We start from the raw sequence: 21,490 nt of genomic DNA, 5'->3' as shown, positions 1-21,490 counted from the left end.
TCTTCTCATACTGTTCATGAGGTTCTCGAGGCAAGAATACTGAAGTGGTTTACCATTCCCTTCTTCAGTGGACCACGTTTTGTCAGAACTCTCCACCATGACCCATCCATCTTGGGTGGCCCTGCACAGCATGTCACAGAGCTTCACTGAGTTACACAAGGCAATGATCCATATGATCATTTTGGTTGGCTTTCTGATTGTGGTTTTCATTCTGTGAGATTAAAGTTCTTACACCTTCTGTCTGCCCTATGATGGATGGGAATGAGAGGCTTTTGCAAGCTTCATAACAGGAGGGACTGGCTATTGGGAAAACTGGGAATGGGTGAATTTATTCACATGAACATTATATCTACTACTATGGGTAAGAACCATTAGAGAAAGGGAGTAGCCCTCATAGTCAACAAGAGTCTGAAATGTAGTACTTATGTGCAATCTCAAAAAGGACAGAATGATCCCAGTTCATTTCCAAGGCAATCCATTCAATATCACAGTAATACAAGACTATGTCCCAACCACTAACACTGAAAAAGCTTAAGTCAAATGGTTCTATGAAGGCCCACAAGACCTTCTAGAACTAACACCAAAAAAGATGTCCTTTTCATCATAGAGGATGGAATGCAAAAGTAGGAACTCAAGAGATACCTGGAATAACAGGCAAGTTTGGCCTTGGAGTACAAAGTGAAGCAAGGCAAAGGATAAGAGAGTTTTGCAAAAAGAATGCACTGGTCAGAACAAACATCCTTTTCTAACACCACAAGAAATGATTTTAAACATGGACATCACCAGATTGTCAGTACCAAAACCAGATTGATTATATTCTTTGCAGCTGAAGATAGAGAAGTTCTATACAGTTAGCAAAGACAAGACCTGGAGTTGACTGTGGCTCAGATCATGAACTTCTTACTGCAAAATTGAGGCTTAAACTGAAGAAAGTAGGGAAAATCACAAAGTCATTCAGGTATGACCAAAATCAAATATCTTTTGTTTATACAGTGGGTATGATTCATTGATTCAGCCAGTTAGGTCTGGTAGATAGATTACCTGAAGAACTATGGACACAGGTTTGTAAGATTGTGCAGGAGGTGATTACCAAAACCATGCCCAAGAAAAGAGAATACAAGAAGGCAATGTGCTTGTCTGAGGAGGTCTTACAAATAGTCGAGAAAATAAAAGAAGCCAAAGGCAAAGGAGAAAGGGAAAGATATACCCAACTGAATGCAGAGTTCCAGAGAATAGAAAGGAGAGACAAGACAGCCTTCCTAAGTGATCAATGCAAAGAAATAGAGGAAAATAATAAAATGGGGGAGAACTAGAGAGCTATTGAAGAAAATTGGAGATACCAAGGGAACGTTATGTGCAAAGATGAGCACAATAAAGGAGAGAAATGGCAAAGACCTAACATAAATGGAAGATTTTAAAAAGAGTTGGCAAGAATGCACAGAAGAACTGTACAAAAAGTCCTTAATGACTCAGATAACCCCAGTGGTATGGTCACTCACCTAGGGCCAAATATTCTGGAGTGTGAAGTCAAGTGGGCCTTAGAAAGCATTACTAGAAGAAAAAAAAAAAAAAGCTTGTGGAAGTGATGGAGTTCAATCTTAGATATTTCAAATCCTAAAAGATGATGCAATTAAAGCACTGCGCTCATTATATCAGCAAATTTGGAAAACTCAGCAGTGGCACAGGACTGGAAAAGGTCAGTTTTCATTCCAATCCCAAAGAAAGGCAGTGCAAAGATGGTTAAACTACCATAGAAAGGTGCTTGTTTCACGTGTTAACAAGGTAATGGTCAAAATCCTTCAAGCTAGACTTTGACAGTACATGAATCAAGAGCTTCTAGATGTAGAAGCTGGACTTAGAAAAGGCAGAGGAACCAGAGATCAAATTGCTGACACCCTTTTGATCATAAAAAAAAAAAAAAAAGAAATTAAAAACAGAAAAACAGATATTTCTGCTTCATTGACTATGCTGAATAAAGCCTTTGACTGTGTGGATGACAACAAACTGTGGAAAATTCTGAAAGAGATGGGAATTCCAGACCACCTTACCTGTGTCCTGGGAAACCTGTATGCAGGTCAAGAAGCAACAGTTAAGATGGATATGGAAGAATGAACTGGTTCAAAATTGGGAAAGGAGTACAAAAAGGCTTATTTAACCAGCTTATTTAATTTAAATGCAGAGTACACCATGCAAAATTCCAGGCTGGGTGACACGCAAGCTGGAGTCAAGATTGCCAGGAGAAATATCAACAACCTTAGATACGCAGATGATACCCTTCAAATGGCAGAAAGAAAAGAGGTACTAAAGATCCTCTTGATGAAGGTAAAAGAGAAGAGTGAAAAAGTTGGCTTAAAACTCAGCATTAAGCAAAATAAGATCATGTCATCCTGTCCTATCACTTCATGATAAATAAATGTGAAAAAAATGGAAACAGTGATATTTTATTTTCTTGAGCTCTGAAATCACTGTGGATGGTAACTGCAGGCACAAAATTCAGGGACATTTGCTCCTTAGAAGAAAAGCTATGACAAACATAGACAGCATATTAAAAAATAGAGACATCACTTTCCCAACAAAGGTCTGTATTGTCAAAGCTATAGTTTCCAGTAGTCATGTATGGATTTGAGTATTGGACCTTAATGAAAGCTGAGCACTAAAGAGTTGATGCTTTCAAACTGTGGTGCCGATGAAGACTCTTGAGAGTACCTTGGACAGTATGGAAGTCAAACCAGTCAATCGTAAATTAAATTAACCCTAAATATTCATTGGAAGGACTGATACTGATGCTAAAGCTCCAATACTTTGGCCACCTGATGAGAAGTGCTGACTCATTGGAAAAGACCCTGTGCTTAGAAAGATTGAGGGCAAAAGGAGAAGGAGGCAGCAGAGGATGAGATGGTTGAATGGCATCACCAACTCAATGGACATGAGTTTGAGCAAACTTTGAGAGACAGTGAAGGACAGGGAAGCCTGGTGTGCTGCAGTCCATGGGGTCGCAAGAGTCAGACACAACTTAGCAACTGCAAAACAACAATAATCAGGGCTCTGTATGTTCCAGACTTGGATGTTCTCCAGCCACGTCTTTCATCAGCCCCCTCTGTGTTTATTCTAGCCACATAACTTTTGTTTCATTTTTAAAACATATATAATTCTTTTAATTACCAAACTCATTCTCACTTTCAAATCTAAACATCTTCTGTTGTTTTCTGCCTGGATTCTCTTCTCCCTACCACATCCTCTCTGCTCCTTCTCACCCATAGGTTCCCAATTTAAATATCATTTCCTCAATGAATTCTTTTTCTGATCACTTCACTGTCCTCAATCTAACAACTTCCTGTGTTTCTCCTTCTAATTCTTATCACATATATTGAAAACCTGATTTGTTGAATATTTGCCTCCTGCCACCACTGGAGCCACTTTCCCCTGCTGGGCCGTAAGCTCTCTGAGATCAGGGGTTGTGTCTTTATTGCTTCCAATCTCTCCAGTGCTGAATATAGTTGATTCATTGTTGTTGTTAAGTTGCTAAGTCACATCCTACTCTTTGCAACCCCATGGACTGCAGCATGCCAGACTTCCCTGTCCTTCATTATCCCCTAGAGTTTGCTCAAATTCATGTCCACTGGATCATTGATGCTATCTAATTATCTAATGCTCTGCTAAACTAATGAATAATTTAAGTTTTTTGAATAGTTCTTTGTTTTTCTCTCTGTAGGTAGGCTTGTTTATCTGAACTATTAGAATGAAACTCATGTAGGCATTCTTTAATAGTATAAACATTTATTGAGACTTCTCTGTTATCAGTTAAATTTAAAGCCTGGAGACAAGGAGTCAGATATGACTGGCAGAGATACTTGAGTCAAGAAGGTTGTGAATACTTTCTTGGAAGCTTGTTTTTAAATCCGTCCCATACAGTGATGGGCCTGTAGAAAAGCTAAATGTAGTAGTTTGATCAACTTCCCTGATGGCTCAGTTAGAGTCAGTCATCCACCTGCAATGCAGGAGAACCAGGTTCGATCCCTGGGTGGGGAAGATCCTCTGGAGAAGGAAATGTCAACCTACTCCAGTGATTAGTTTGGCATCAGTCTCAAAGTAGAATTAAGACACAGAGGAGGCCCTCCACAGTTTAGCACTTGCGTTTCTCTTGAAATATTAGTAAAGTATGTGTCTAAAATAAAGGAATAAACAAGGAATCAGAAAATACAGGATCCAGATGTGACATCCAGTAAGACAGAGGCAAGAGGAATTTACAGGACAAATATGAAATAATTGGTCTTTATTGAAACTTATCAACAGGCTCTCATAAAAAAACTTTTTCTAGAAAATAAATTTGAGTACCTAAAAAAATTTTGAATTAATTTAGAGGAGACTTAAGTGATGGGTGGGAAAATAGAAATTGATTAATAATTAACCTTAAAAGGAAACAAAGCATATAAAGTAAGATGTATATTAACAATAGAGACTGTAAAATATGTAGAAAAGGAAATCATGGTATACATGGTATACATCTGAAAAATGAACCTTAATCTAATAAAAATTATGTTTTGATTATCTTGAATGAATGGAAGCTAGAAAAGGAATATGTGAGGTGGGAGTCTCTTCTGCAAACTACGAAGTCAAAGGTGTATAAAATTCAAAGATCAAGAAGTAATTTATGTAAATTACTCAAAATAAAAATGAATTTAAAAGTTGTTAAATGATTTCAAGATAAGTGCCTCTGAAAATCAGGGAATAGTGGCATATGGGCTATCAGAGGTGAGTTGATTTTGTTTATTATTTTTCTTTTAGTTTATGTATTTTTATTTGGAGGATAATTACTCTAAAATATTGTGCTGGCTTCAGTTACAGATCAACATGAATCAGTCATAGGTATACACATGTCCCCTCCCTGTGTGGTACACCTGTCCATGTGGTATTTCCTAAGGTATTTGGTCAACCCAACTTGTTGTGCCAGATCTCTTCTACTTGTTCCACATAGTCTCGTGAGTGACCATGTCTCATCTCATAGCGTCACTGGCTATCTCAACCTCCTTGTGAAATGGGCTAGACAGAAGCACTGCATCCTTCTTACCTATTGTGGTGGAAGCTGTAGGAATGCCAATACTCTGTGCAAAGCTTCCTGAGCTCTGTGCGGCCTCCCCAGTTACTGTTGGGGGGACTAGGTGGCACAGTGCAACAGTCTTGGGGGTTTCAGGCTTTGGGGATAAAATATGATTGCTGAGAGTCAGAAGAAATGGAGGCTCCAATATACTATTTCTTCACATTTACTCACATCCTCCCTAACCCTCAAAGAGTCATCTTTGGGGAAATATTTCCAATAGCTTTTCCACCAACCGAACAGAACTCAGCAAACAGCTGTGTGTCATGTGGCCAGCTCAGTAACATAGCACCTCAAATGTGATTTTTCCCCCCTCTACTTTTGTGACATAAAATTGCACCCCTTCCTAAAGTGTTTCAACATAAACTGCTTCAGGCTTTATTTGTTAAGGGTGCTTTAACTCATAACCCTTCTACCACTGCACAGGCACAAAGGCCCTTCCAAGTCACATGCTCATTTCTCTGATGTCAGCAGCAGCAGATGTTCATGTCCAACTATGTTCCTTCCTTGGAAGCAGTTAAGAATTGCTCTTGAGCCCTTCTTCCAATTAGGGGAACACATCAAGATGCAGCTGTTGCACTAGGAGCTACAGTTCTGCAGGCCTGCCAACTGGCACATTCCATCATGCAATAAGAATTCTCAGGATGTGAAATCCAAATACTAGCCACAGGCATAGCTTAATATCCCAACAGTGGTGTGGGTGGCAGAAATAAAAGTGTTCATTTCTCCTGATAAGTAGAAAAGTGAAATTGGTACTTCTGTACAGTCCTTTGCCAAAGATGGATTGTTGATTTTTTCACAAAGAGCTACTCACTGGTGTCTGAGAATTCTGCTGAATTAATTCTAAATAACTGAGAAGAAAGTGATTAATAACATGCTGAAGAGTTCAATATTCACCCTCCCAAATTCAAGTCTACCAGATACCCATATGGTCTTATTAGGAAAACAAAATCTTTTCAAATTGAATTAGCTAAGGATCTTGATATGAAATTAATCTAGACTGAGCTTGAGCACCAAATCCAAAGACAGGCGACCTTATGAAATGAAGACAAGACACAGAAACATTCAGAATTAAGACTGTGCAGAGATAGAGGCAGAGATTAAAGTTATGTTACCACAAGCCAAGGAATGTCAGGACCCACAAGAAGCTGGAAGAATCAAGGAAGGATTCACCCTTACAGCTTTTGGAATGAATATGACCTTGCCCATATCTTGATTTCAGGCTTTTGGCCTCCAGAACCATGAGAAAATAAATTCCTGCTCTTTTAAGCCACTCATATAATGGTATGTCTTTATGGCAGACTTAAGACACTGATACAGAATGAAAAGTGTGTGTTAGTCGCTCAGTAGTGTCCGATTCTTTGCGACCCCATGGACTGTAGCCTGCTAGGTTCCTCTGTCTATGAAATTCTCCAGTCTAGAATACTGGAGTGGGTTGCCATTTCCTCCTTCAGGAGACCTTCTCAACCCAGGGATTGAACCTGGTCTCCCTCACTGCAGGAAGATTCTTTACCATCTGAGTCACTGGGGAAGCCATAGAATATAATGGGAAAGCCCAAAGCAACAGAGTTGATTGGTTAAGGGAAGTAAGGTGCAGGAATGGAGATAAGGAATGAACACAAATGGCAAGAAGCTTGATGCCAAGTCATATTTCACTCCACAGCTTTAAACGACTGACTAGAAGCTACTAGTCTTCCCATATGGGTTTGTGGAACACACATTAAGAGTAGAGCATTTCTTGCTGCTGAATATATCAAAGCATGTAACAGAGGGGAGGCAATATATCCATCCATGGTCACAGGTATCAATTTTGAAACTAAGGTTTTAAATAATCTTTCTAACAATCTACTAGAAGTCAGTGCATTGCTAATCAATTGGCTGAAGTAAATATATTAAGATTCTAGAGGAATCATAAGGTTTTTTGATGACTCCTTTTGACTACTTGATATCACTGAGTAGTGCATAGTTTTAAATTTTTTCTCCTATGTGATGAGGCAAAAAAAGGTTTATCATAACTTGAGGATTTAAGGACAGTGCTACTAATAATAGATCTATTGGTAAATAAAATTTTATATTTTAAAGATCATAGGTATTAATAGAAGAATTGAAGTTTAAAACCAGTATGTAAGCCTAAAACCAGTATATTTTAAGCAATGGCCTACTCTATTTTCTTTAAATGATTTTCCTTCTTTTTATGACTTTTTATAGCTTATTTTATATAGTCCTGCAATCTCCAGTGTAAGAAAAACTGTAATTATAGAACACATCTATTGGAAATTTTGCACTCTATTACTGGTTTGCTCTGTGGGATAACACCTCATGCAGTTTAATTTTTCCCAGCTGTGGACAATTATTCATATTTCCCCTAAAGTTCATCATCAACCTACCAATGGACCTCAGTTTCTTTTAGTTGGATATTCTAACTTTTCTAACAGTCCGCCTATGAGGAAGGCATTGCATAGCTAGAATATTTCATCAGTGAATCAAATTGTCTCCTGGATAAAAACACCAACAAAACAAGCTTACACAAGTGGAAAACTTCACATTGTTGAAGAATGAATGACAGAGCCTCAGATGTGTGAATAACGTTTCACTCACAGCTGTTGTGGTTTTTTGTCTAGTTGGCAAAATGTGTCAGTTTAGCCTTTACTTACCTATTCTAGCTTGAGCAATATGCTTTACCATCTGACACTTTCATTGTATGACTTTAAAAGTGTTTCTTTTTTCCCAATTAATTTTACTGCCCATCCCAGTCATAAAGAAGATGAGGTAGGCAGCTGGTTAAAACATACAGATCTTTTTTTTTTTTTTTTTTTTTAAACACAAGTCTATGATGTTTGTAACTATCATTATACATTCTTCGATACTGCCTAAGAAACATTTTTTTGATAGTGTGTCATTTTGAAATGAGTAACTTTAAGAATTTTGTGTTCTATTTATTTTTGTGTAGAAAAGCTTCTTTGCAAATAGCCATTCCCACAAAATCAAAGGGGTTGTTCAGGCCCATTCCAAACCAAGTGAACTGCTGATACACTTTGTGGGAGTTGGCTGATCAAATAGATTGACTTTAGAGTTTTTACCTGGCTTTAGTGGCAGATACTAACCTTCGCAACATAAATTTACCTTGCTTGGACAAAATTTTCTCACCACTGCATAAAACTGTAATTATTCTGAATCTCATTTTTTTTCTTTCTTTTTGCAATTAGGCTGCACATACAAAAAAGGAACTAGTGTCTCCATATGGTTTATTTTTAAAAAATTAAAAATGCATATGTGTGTTTTCTGAAGATTGAATAGAAACACATAAAGTTCTTATACAAATGACAATGGACACAAGAGAATCAACCAACAAAACAATTCTTTAGTACTGTGACTATTTCTTTTTTCCTTGGAGAATTTTTTCTTTCCAAGCCACTACTATCACATTTTCTTTCCACCACCCTTTGAGAATCATGGATTGTCTTCAGTCATGGGCCCATATTTTGAAAATGAGATAATTCTCCAGGAATGACTTTTAAAGCAGTTTTGCATTGATGAATATTCTGTTGAATCATTAACATAGACTAAGCATTTAAAATTTTATGTCTCATGATTTCCACATTGAAAGCATCAATGAGAAACTACTTATTGTCAAAAAGAATGTGATTTTTGACTAAAATACATTAACTTGAAGAAAAGAGAACATAATTAATATAAAATGCATTTAATAAAATAAGATTTAGATGTAGAATATAAATATTATTTAAATAAGGGTTTAGCCAGAATTTATATATTGATCATATTTTTAAATGAACATCAAGATTAAACAATTGGCATTTATAAATGTCTTTTAAATCAGAGTTCTTGATTTTTTTCTCTAAAAATTAATGCCAAACTTATACAGCTTCATTTTACATCTAATAAGTAAATGTAAATATGCAAACTTTTGTGATAACCGGAAAGGTAAAAATAAAACATGCATTAGCACTTATTATCTTAGTAAAATGACTTTTACCTGGATCTAATTGCACTGACATTTTGAAAGTCACAATATACATTTAAATTGTAGTAACGTCATATAGTGTTAGTCACTTCAGTCTTGTCAGACTCTTTTCGATCCTATGGACTGTAGTCTGCCAGACTCCCTCTGTCCATGGGATTCATCAGGCAAGAATGTTGGAGTGGACTGTCACTCCCTTCTCCAGAGGATCTTCCCAACCCAGGGATTGTACTGAATATAAAACCCACCTAATCAACAAATATAATCCTCAGTTCTCTACTACAGACAGCTCATGACATAGGAGAGACAGAGAAGAGTTAAAATAAGTGTGATGTGTTGGAAGATTGGGTTAAAGAAAAGCTTTCCTGCACAGACGCGAACTAAAGATTAAATACAGGCATACCTAGTTTTCCTGTGTTATTGTGCTCTGCTTTGCTGAACTTTACAGGTATTGCATTTTTTTTTTTCCAAATTAAAAGTCTGTACCAACCCTGCATTTACTAAATCTGTCTATACAACTTGTTTTTAACAGCCTTTGCTTGTTTTATGCCTCTGTATCACGTTTGGCAATTCTCACAATGTTTCAAGTCTTTAAAATTATTATTATATTTGTTATGATGATCAGTGATCTTTGATGTTTGTTGTCATTGTTTGCGGAAAGCGATGAATCCCACTCAGGTGAGACAGGTGAGTTTATGGATGAATGTTGTGTATGTTTTAGCTGCTCAACCCACCAGTCATTCTCTGTCTCTCTCCCTCTCCTCAGTCCTCCCTATTCCTTGAAACACAACAATACTGAAATTAGCCCAATTAATAGCCCTAAAACATCCCTTGAGTGTTCAAATGAAAGTGGCAGTTGTCTCTCACTTTAAATCAAAAGCTAGAAGTGATTAAACTTAGTGAGAAAGGCATGTTGAAAGCTGAGATAGGCCAAGAGCTAGGCCTCTTGTGCCGAAGATTATCCAGGTTGTGAATGCAAAATAAAAGTTCTAGAAGGAAAATAAAATGCTACTCCAGTGAACACATGGAAGATAAGAAAGCAGTCTTACTGTTGATTTAGAGAATGTTTTAGTGGTCTGGATACAAGATCAAACCCGCCACAACATTACCTTAAATCACAGCTTAATTCAGAGCGAAGTCTTAACTCTCTTCAATTCTATGTAGGTTGAGAGGTGAGGAAACTGCAAAAAGAAAGTTTGAAGTTAAAAAGTTTAGCCCTAGAAGTTTAAGAAAAGAAGCCATCTCCATAACGTCAAAATACAAGGTGAAGCAACAAATGCTGACATAAAAGTTACAGCAAATTACCCAGAAAGTCTCAGTAAGACCATTAATGAAGGCACCTATACTAAACAACAGATTTTCAATGTAGTTGAAACAGAAGAAGAGAATTATACTAAATCTACTCTGTGTTCTATAAATGAAATAACAAAGACAGAATGATAGCATATCTTTTTACAACATGGTTTACTAAATATTTTAAGCCCTTTGTTGAGACTTAGTGTTCAGAAAAGAAAGAAAGAAAGAAAAATTACTTTCAAAATATTATTGCTCATTGACAATGTGCTTTATTTCCCAAGAAATCTAATGAAGATTTACAATGAGATTAGTGTTCTTTTCATGACAGTTAACACAACATCCATCCTGCAGCCTATTCTGGTTCAAAGATTAATTATGACTTTCGAGTCCCACATTTCAGGTGGATTCTTTACCAGCTGAGTCACCAGGGAAGCCCAAGAATACTAGAGTGAGTAGTCCATCCCTTCTCCAGTGGATCCCAACCCAAGAATTGAACTGGGGTCTCCTGCATTGCAGCCGGATTCTTTACCAGCTAAGCTACCAATTCAGTTCAGTTCAGTCGGTCAGTCATGTCCAACTCTTTGTGACTCCATGGACTGCAGCACTCCAGGCTTCCTTGTCCATCACCACTCCCAGAGCTTGCTCAAACTCATATCCATTGAGTTGGTGATGCCATCCAGCCATATCATCTCCTGTGTCCCCTTCTCCTCCTCCCTTCAATCTTTTCCAGGGTCTTTTCCAATGAGTCAGTTCTTCCCATTAAGTGGCCAAAGTGTTGGAAGCTATCAGGGAAGCCCCTTATTGTGTAATAAGTACACTTAGTAAAACTAAAACTGCTATAGACAGTGATTCTCTGTTGGATGTGTGTAAAGTAATTTGAAAACCTTCTGGAAAAAAATTCCCCTTTCTATATGCCATTGAGAACATTTGTGATTCATGGGAAAAGGTCAAAATATCAACATTAATGGGAGTTTGTAATTACAACCCTACGGATGGACATGTGAAGCCTAAGACTTCAGTGAAATCAAAAACACCAATGCAGTGAAAATAGCAACATAGAATTGGAAGTGAAACATGAAGATGTGGCTGAATTACTACAATTTCATGATAAATCTTTAAGAGATTAGGAGCTACTTCTTATTGATGACCATAAAATGGTGGTTAAAATGCTGTGAAAACTGTTGAAGTAACAACAAAAGATTTAGGATATTGCTATTGAATGCAAGTCGTTGTGCCTGATGCTCATTGAGGCCAAACAATACTGAAACATCAGAGTTTGGGGCCATGCCAAACTCTTATTGCAGGGCCATGCCAGGAGACAAGTGGCTCATGACTTAAAAATCCTGAACTGTTTGAAAGCTTTCAGCAAAGCCCTTCAAAAAGCAAAGTGACAGTGGACTGTGATTAGTTCTTGCAAACTTCTTGGTGTCAGATGTTTTGTTCTTGCTGCTGTCCACGTCTATCAAGTCAAGATGTTCCTGTAACCTCCAACAAGACAAATGCTGTTTTCTGTTTAGGTTAGGTTACTGTCAGGTCACAACATTCCTATGTATTTCAAGCTATAGGCAACATTCTTTTTAAAAAGGTAGAGCATGAGTAAGCACAGGCAACAAAACATAAAGGTTAAAGTAAATGGAACAGATCTAACATGGAGTCGGATTTGTTCTTCCCTATTACAACACTGAGGAGGGCATGACAACCCACGCCAGTATTCTTGCCTGGAGAAACCCATGAATAGAGGAGGTTGGTGGGCTATAGTCCATAGAATCATAAAAAGTCAGACAAAACTGAAGCGACTTAGTGCACACATACACAACATTAAGTAAATTTAGCCAGTAAAGTAGCCAGCAGAGTTTGAGAGGATTGACTACAATTTTAAAATAAGTTCTACTGTGGGTAAAGTGCTATCAAACAACATTACATGTCACAGATAAATCACTCGTGTTAAAAGTGTCAATTGATGTAGCACATTTTATTATTGTCTTATTTTAAGAAGTCATCACAGCCACCCCAATCTTCAGCAGCCATGACCCTGATTGGTCAGCAGCCATCAACACTGAGACAAGATCCTCCACTCATAAATAGTTATGACTTGCTGAATAATATGATGATGGTTACCAATTTTTGTAAAAGTTTTAATAAGGAATATAACTTTTTTAAAATTTTATTTTATTTTTAAATTTTACAATATTGTATTGGTTTTGCCAAACATCAAAATGAATCCACCACAGGTATACATGTGTTCCCCATCCTGAACCCTCCTCCCTCCTCCCTCCCCATACCATCCCTCTGGGTTGTCCCAGTGCACCAGCCCCAAGCATCCAGTATCGTGCACCAAACCTGGACTGGCAACTCGTTTCTTACATGATATTTTACATGTTTCAATGCCATTCTCCCAAATCTTCCCACCCTCTCCCTCTCCCACAAAGTCCAAAAGACTGTTCTATACATCAGTGTCTCTTTTGCTGTCTCGTATACAGGGTTATTGTTACCATCTTTCTAAATTCCATATATATGCGTTAGTATACTGTATTGGTGTTTTTCTTTCTGGCTTACTTCACTCTGTATAACAGGCTCCAGTTTCATCCACCTCATTAGAACTGATTCAAATGTTTTCTTTTTAATGGCTGAGGAATACTCCATTGTGTATATGTACCACACCTTTCTTATCCATTCATCTGCTGATGGGCATCAAGGTTGCTTCCATGTCCTAGCTATTATAAACAGTGCTGCAATGAACATTGGGGTACACGTGTCTCTTTCCCTTCTGATTTCCTCAGTGTGTATGCCCAGCAGTGGGATTGCTGGATCCTAAGGCAGTTTTATTTCCAGGTTTTTAATGAATCTCCACACTGTTCTCCATAGTGGCTGTACTAGTTTGCATTCTCACCAACAGTGTAAGAGAGTTCCCTTTTCTCCACACCCTCTCCAGCATTTATTGCTTGTAGACTTTTGGATCACAGCCATTCTGACTGGCGTGAAATGGTACCTCATAGTGGTTTTGATTTGCATTTCTCTGATAATGAGTGATGTTGAGCATCTTTTCATGTGTTTGTTAGCCATCTGTACGTCTTCTTTGGAGAAATGTCTATTTAGTTCTTTGGCCCATTTTTTGATTGGGTCATTTATTTTTCTGGAATTGAGCTGTAGGAGTTGCTTGTATATTTTTGAGATTAGTTGTTTGTCAGTTGCTTCATTTGCTATTATTTTCTCCTATTCTGAAGGCTGTCTTTTCACCTTACTTATAGTTTCCTTTGTTGTGCAGAAGCTTCTAAGTTTACTTAGGTCCCATTTGTTTATTTTTGCTTTTATTTCCAATATTCTGGGAGGTGGGTCACAGAGGATCCTGCTGTGATGTATGTCGGAGAGTGTTTTGCCTATGTTCTCCTGTAGGAGTTTTATAGTTTCTGGTCTTACGTTTAGATCTTTAATCCATTTTGAGTTTATTTTTGTGTATGGTGTTAGAAAGTGCTCTAGTTTCATTCTTTTACAAGTGGTTGACCAGTTTTCCCAGCACCACTTGTTAAAGAGATTGTTTTTAATCCATTGTATATTCTTGCCTCCTTTGTCAAAGATAAGGTGTCAATATGTGTGTGGATTTATCTCTGGGCTTTCTATTTTGTTCCATTGATCTCTATTTCTGTCTTTGTGCCAGTACCATACTGTCTTGATGACTGTGGCTTTGTAGTAGAGCCTGAGGTCAGGTAGGTTCATTCCTCCAGTTCCATTCTTCTTTCTCAAGATAGCTTTGGCTATTCGAGGCTTTTTGTATTTCCATACAAATTGTGAAATTATTTGTTCTAGCTCTGTGAAAAATATCGTTGGTAGCTTGATAGGGATTGCGCTGAATCTATAAATTGCTTTGGGTAGTATACTCATTTTCACTATATTGATTCTTCCAATCCATGAACATGGTATATTTCTCCATCTATTAGTGTCCTCTTTGATTTCTTTCACCAGTGTTTTATAGTTTTCTATATACAGGTCTTTAGTTTCTTTAGGTAGATATATTCCTAAGTATTTTATTCTTTCCATTGCAATGGTGAATGGAATTGTTTCCTTAATTTCTCTTTCTGTTTTCTCATTATTAGTGTATAGGAATGCAAGGGATTTCTGTGTGTTGATTATATATCCTGCAACTTTACTATAATCATGGATTAGTTCTAGTATTTTCTGGTGGAGTCTTTAGGGTTTTCTATGTAGAGGATCATGTCATCTGCAAACAGTGAAAGTTTTACTTCTTCTTTTCCAATTTGGATTCCTTTTATTTCTTGTTCTGCTCTGATTGCTGTGGCCAAAACTTCCAAAACTATGTTGAATAATAGTGGTGAAAGTGGGCACCCTTGTCTTGTTCCTGACTTTAGAGGAAATGCTTTCAATTTTTCACCATTGAGGATAATGTTTGCTGTGGGTTTGTCATATATAGCTTTTATTTTGTTGAGGTATGTTCCTTCTATTCCTGCTTTCTGGAGAGTTCTTATCATAAATGGATGTTGAATTTTGTCAAAGGCTTTCTCTGCATCTATTGAGATAATCATATGTTTTTTATTTTTCAATTTGTTAATGTGGTGTATTACATTGATTGATTTGTGGATATTGAAGAATCCTTGCATCCCTGGGATAAAGCCCACTTGGTCATGGTGTATGATCTTTTTAATGTGTTGTTGGATTCTGACTGCTAGAATTTTGTTAAGGATTTTTGCATCTATGTTCATCAGTGATATTGGCCTGTAGTTTTCTTTTTTTGTGAGATCTTTGTCAGGTTTTGGTATTAGGGTGATGGTGGCCTTATAGAATGAGTTTGGAAGTTTACCTTCCTCTGCAATTTTCTGGAAGAGTTTGAGCAGGATAGGTGTTAGCTCTTCTCTAAATTTTTGGTAGAATTCAGCTGTGAAGCCGTCTGGACCTGGGCTTTTGTTTGCTGGAAGATTTTTGATTACAGTTTCAATTTCCGTGCTTGTGATAGGTCCGTTAAGATTTTCTATTTCTTCCTGGTCGAGTTTTGGAAAGTTGTACTTTTCTAAGAATTTGTCCATTTCTTCCACGTTGTCCGTTTTATTGGCATATAATTGCTGATAGTAGTCTCTTATGATCCTTTGTATTTCTGTGTTGTCTGTTGTCATCTCTCCATTTTCATTTCTAGTTTTATTGATTTGATTTTTCTCCCTTTGTTTCTTGATGAGTCTGGCTAATGGTTTGTCAATTTTATTTATCCTTTCAAAGAACCAGCTTTTGGCTTTCTTGATTTTTGCTATGGTCTCTTTTGTTTCTCTTGCATTTATTTCTGCCTTAATTTTTAAGATTTCTTTCTTTCTACTAACCCTGGGGTTCTTCATTTCTTCCTTTTCTAGTTGCTTTAGGTGTAGAGTTAGGTTATTTATTTGACTTTTTTTTGTTTGTTTCGTGAGGTATGCCTGTATTGCTATGAACTTTCCCCTTAGGACTGCTTTTACAGTGTCCCACAGGTTTTGGATTGTTGTGTTTTCATTTTCATTTGTTTTGATGCAAATTTTGATTTCTTTTTTGATTTCTTCTGTGATTTGTTGGTTATTCAGCAGCGTGTTGTTCAGCCTCCATATGTAGGAATTTTGAATAGTTTTTCTGCTGTAGTTGAGATCTAATCTTACTGCATTGTGGTCAGAAAAGATGCTTGGAATGATTTCAATTTTTTTTTAATTTACCAAGGCTAGATTTATGGCCCAGGATGTGATCTATCCTGGAGAAGGTTCCATGTGCGCTTGAGAAAAAGGTGAAATTCATTGTTTTGGGATGAAATGTCCTATAGATATCAATTAGGTCTAACTGGTCTATTGTATCATTTAAAGTTTGTGTTTCCTTGTTAATTTTCTGTTTAATTGATCTATCCATAGGTGTGATTGGGATATTAAAGTCTCCCACTATTATTGTGTTATTGTTAATTTCTCCTTTCATACTTGTTAGCATTTGTCTTACATATTGTGGTGCTCCCATATTGGGTGCATATATATTTATAATTGTTTTATCTTCTTCTTGGATTGATCCTTTGATCATTATGTAGTGACCATCTTTGTCTCTTTTCACAGCCTTTGTTTTAAAGTCTATTTTGTCTGATATGAGTATTGCTACTCCTGCTTTCTTTTGGTCCCTATTTTCATGGAAAAACCTTTTCCAGCCCTTCACTTTCAGTCTGTATGTGTTCCCTGTTTTGACGTGGGTCTCTTGTAGACAGCATATGTAGGGGTCTTGTTTTTGTATCCATTCAGCCAGTCTTTGTCTTTTGGTTGGGGCATTCAACCCATTTACATTTAAGGTAATTACTGATAAGTATGATCCTGTTGCCATTTACTTTATTGTTTTGGGTTCGAATTTATACACCCTTTTTGTGTTTCCTGTCTAGAGAATATCATTTAGTATTCGTTGGAGAGCTGGTTTGGTGGTGCTGAATTCTCTCAGCTTTTGCTTGTGTGTAAAGCTTTTGATTTCTCCTTCATACTTGAATGAGATCCTTGCTGGGTACAATAATCTGGGCTGTAGATTATTTTCTTTCATCACTTTAAGTATGTCTTGCCATTCCCTCCTGGCTTGAAGAGTTTCTATTGAAAGATCAGCTGTTATCCTTATGGGAATTCCCTTGTGTGTTATTTGTTGTTTTTCCTTTGCTGCTTTTAATATCTGTTCTTTGTGTTTGATCTTTGTTAATTTGATTAATATGTGTCTTGGGGTGTTTTGCCTTGGGTTTATCCTGTTTGGGACTCTCTGGGTTTCTTGGACTTGAGTGATTATTTCCTTCCCCATTTTAGGGAAGTTTTCAACTATTATCTCCTCAAGTATTTTCTTATGGTCTTTCTTTTTGTCTTCTTCTTCTGGAACCCCTATGATTCGAATGTTGTAGCGTTTAATATTGTCCTGGAGGTCTCTGAGATTGTCCTCATTTCTTTTAATTCGTTTTTCTTTTTGCCTCTCTGATTCATTTATTTCTGCCATTCTATCTTCTAATTCACTAATCCTATCTTCTGCCTCTGTTATTCTACTATTTGTTGCCTCCAGAGTGTTTTTTATTTCATTTATTGCATTATTCATTATATATTGACTCTCTTTTATTTCTTCTAGGTCCTTGTTAAACCTTTCTTGCATCTTCTCAATCCTTGTCTCCAGGCTATTTATCTGTGATTCCATTTTGATTTCAAGATTTTGGGTCAATTTCACTATCATTATTCAGAATTCTTTATCAGGTAGATTCCCTATCTCTTCCTCTTCTGTTTGGTTTGGTGGGCATTTATCCTGTTCCTTTATCTGCTGGGTATTCCTCTGTCTTTTCATCTAGTTTAAATTGCTGAGTTTGGGGTGTCCTGTCTGTATTCTGGCAGTTTGTGAAGTTCTCTTTATTGTGGCATTTCCTCGCTGTGTGTGGTTTTGTACAGGTGGCTTGTCAAGGTTTCTTGGTTAGGGAAGCTTGTGTCAGTGTTCAGGTGGGTGGCGCTGGATTTGTTCTCTCTGGAGTGCAATGAAGTGTCCAGTAATGAGTTATGAGATGTCCATGGTTTTGGGGTGACTTTGGGCAGCCTGTATCTTGGAGCTCAGGGTTGTGTTCCTGCATTGCTGGAGAATTTGCTTGGTATGTCTTGCCCTGGAACTTGTTGGCCCTTGTGTGGTGCTTGGTTTCAGTGTAGATTTGGAGGTGTTTGATGAGCTCCTGTCAATTAATGATCCCTGGAGTCAGGAGTTCCCTGGAGTCAGGGTTTGGACTTAAGCCTCCTGCTTCTAGTTATAGGTCTTATTTTTACAGTAGTTTCAAAACTTCTCTTTCTGTACAGCACTATTGATAAAACATCTACGTTAAAGATGAAAAGTTTCTCCACTGTGAGGGTCACCCAGAGAGGTTCACAGTGTTACATAGAGAAGAGAAGAGGGAGGAGGGAATTAGAGGTGACCTGAATGAGATGAGGTGGAATCAATAGAGGAGCAAGTGGGCTAGCCAGTAATCACTTCTTTACATGCAGTCCACAACTGGACCACTCAGAGATGTTCATGGAGTTATACAGAGAAGAGAAGAAGGAGGAAGGAGACAGAGGTGGCCAGGAGGATAAAAGGGGGAAATGAAAAGGAGGGAGACAGATCCAGCCGGTAATCAGTTCCCTAAGTGTTCTCCACCATCTGGAACACACAGAAATTCACAGAGTTGGGTAGAGTAGAGAGGGGTTAGGGAGGAGACACAGGCGACCCGGTGGAGAAAAAGGAGAGTTCAAAGGGAGAGAGAGCAGTCAAGCCAGTCATCTCGCTCCCTAGTGAAAAATGGGTACTGAAGACTGGGTTCTTAATGGTACAAAATTGGTAACAAATACATAAAAGCGAAAATTAAAAATCTAGAGTAGAGTTTGGAATTTCAAAAATACAATGTTAAAGAAAAGAAGAAGGAAAAGAAAGAGAGAGAAAAAAACAAACAAAAACAAATTCGCAAAAATTATAAAGAAAATACAGGTACAAAATTGATAACAAATACCAAAAAGCAAAAGTTAAAAATCTAGAGTAGAGTTTGGAATTTCAAAATACAATGTTAAAAAAAAAAAAAGAATAAGAAAAAGAAATAGAGAGAAAAAAAAACAAAGTCGCAAAAATTATAAAGAAAATATAGGTACAAAATTGATAACAAATACCAAAAAGCATAAATTAAAAATCTAGACTAGAGTTTGGAATTTCAGATATACAATGTTATATAAAAGAAGAAGAGAAAGAAAGAGAGGGAAAAAAAAGTCACAAAAATTATATAAAAAAAAAGAGGTACAAAATTGATAACAAATACCAAAAAGCTAAAATTAAAAATCTAGAGATTGGAATTTCAAAAATAAAATGTTAAAGAAAATAAGAAAAAAAAAAGGTCACAAAAATTATAAAAAAAATATATATGAAGTTTGCTTTAAAAAATAGGGTCTTTTTTTTTTTTTTTGCAAAGTAATAGTAGGTTATAAAAGTGAAAATTAAAGGAATAAGAGAGGACTTTAAAACTTTTTAAAAATTAAAAAAAATAGAAAGAAAGAATGGTCGTAAAAATAGTAAAAATATATCTAGGACTTTCTCTGGTTTTGTTGTGAGTATTGTGGGGTCAGTTCATTTTTGGCTAGTTCCTTGGTCCGCTTATATTTCTCAACATCTATAGGCTCCTTCCTATGTAGTCCGTACTAACCACAGGGTTTTAATCTATTGCCTGTAGCTTCCAAGGCAGTTCCCTCTGTTATAGCTTCTTCTGTTTGCTGGTCTCTTCGGTGTCTGGTTTCCACCCTGACACAAAGGGGACGGTGGTGAACACTTTTTTTTTTTTAGGCTCACTTGTTCAGTCGCGCTGTGGGGAGGGAGGGACACTGCAAACAAATAACACTGGCGTGTGCTTGCAGTGCCTCAGCCACACTGGGCCTGCCCCCGCTCACGGCTCGTGTAGCCTCCCTGCCCACACTGCTCAGGCTCTAGGTTGCTCCGCCGGGAACCATCCGTAGCCAGCCCTGGGCTGCTTGCACCTCCCGGGTCCAAGCCGCTCAGGTTCAGGCACTCGGGTAGTCCTCAGAGGCGCAGACTCGGTTGGCCTGTGTTTTGTGCCCTTCCCAGGTCCGAGCAGCTCAGGTGATGAGGTGTTTGGCGAGCATGATTGCTTTGACTTATCGCCTCCCTGCTGCTCGGTTATCTAGGTGTACAACCAGAGCACTTTCTCAGGCAGATGTTGACCGTCCAGAGCCCCAAGAAGTCTTAGTTAGCAAAAAACCCTGCTTACAGTTTTATAGATAATGTCTCTCTGGGGCTGTGATTGCCCCCTTCCAGCTCTGGCTGCCTATTACTTGAGGGGGATGGTCTGCAGCCGGCTATCTCTGTTCAGTCCTTTGTTCCGTGCGCGGGCCTGGCGGTGTCTTAGGTTAAGGCTGGCTTTTCGCGTGGTAGATATCCCACAGTCTGGTTTGCTAGCCCAAATTATTTCGCTCAGATAGCGCTAGGGGCATTCAGGCCAGATCCTTACTCTAAGCGATGCAGCCCGCGCTGCGCCTCCCTGCCCAACCCCTGCTTGCTAATGGCAGATGTAGGCGTCTGCGCTGCTTCTCCGCTGGGGGAGTTACCGTAGGGCTCACAATCTGCAGGTTTTAATTGTTTACTTATTTTTCCTTCCTGTTATGTTGCCCTCTGTGCTTCCAAGGCTTGGCACAGATTCGGCAGTGAGAAGGTTTCCTGGTGTTTGGAAACTTCTCTCTTTTTAAGACTCCCTTCCCGGGACGGAACTCCGTCCCTCCCTCTTTTGTCTCTTTTTTTTGTCTTTTATATTTTTTCCTACCTCCTTTCGAAGACTTGAGTTGCCCTTCTGGGTGCCCAATGTCCTCTGCCGGCATTCAGAAGTTGTTTTGTGGAATTTACTCAGCGTTTAAATGTTCTTTTGATGAATTTGTGGGGGAGAAAGTGTTCTCCCCATCCTACTCCTCCGCCATCTTAGCTCCTCCCCCCAGAATATAACTTTTTTAAGACATTAAGCTATTGCATACTTAGTAAACTAGTATCATGTGTACATAATTATCACATGCACTGGCAAACCAAAAATTTTGTGTGACTCACTTTATTGCAATATTCATTTTAGTGCTGTGGTCTAGAACCAAGCCATCAATATCTTTGAGATGTGCTTGAAGTGAAAAAGGGAAAAGAAGGATGCTGAAACAGCAGAATAAAGTATTCAAAGACCTGGAATTACAAAACAATATAAAGCATTCTGTGAAGGCAACCAGGAGATGGAGGTGGAGGTGGAAATAGAGGTGGAGATGGAGATGGAAATACTGGTGGAGTTGGAGGGGCTGGGCATTCCAATACGGACATAAAAACCTCTTCCTAAGAGCCACAAACTCAAGTGACCATAGTTTTGGCAGAGAAGCCCAGTGGTTTATAAGAACAAATTAGAGCACTGTTTTGAATGGGAGGGGATGTTTAGCTTTCCTGTTCATTCCCTCCTCATGAAGGTTGCCCCAGTAGTGGAACATCTCTGGCTTTTCACAACTCCTCAGGAATATTTCCTGAGATGGGGTTATTTGAAAAGTTTGTGATCAGAGCCAGCTTTGCTCTGTTTTTCCATTTTCTTTCTGTTTTGAGAGCCAGACTATCCAAGGATAGCACAAGTAACA

This window comes from Bos indicus x Bos taurus, chromosome 1, assembly GCF_003369695.1.
Source record: "Bos indicus x Bos taurus breed Angus x Brahman F1 hybrid chromosome 1, Bos_hybrid_MaternalHap_v2.0, whole genome shotgun sequence".
Classification (NCBI taxonomy): domain Eukaryota; kingdom Metazoa; phylum Chordata; class Mammalia; order Artiodactyla; family Bovidae; genus Bos; species Bos indicus x Bos taurus.
The sequence above is the reverse complement of the archived record's forward strand: the minus strand, read 5'-3'. Positions refer to the sequence as shown.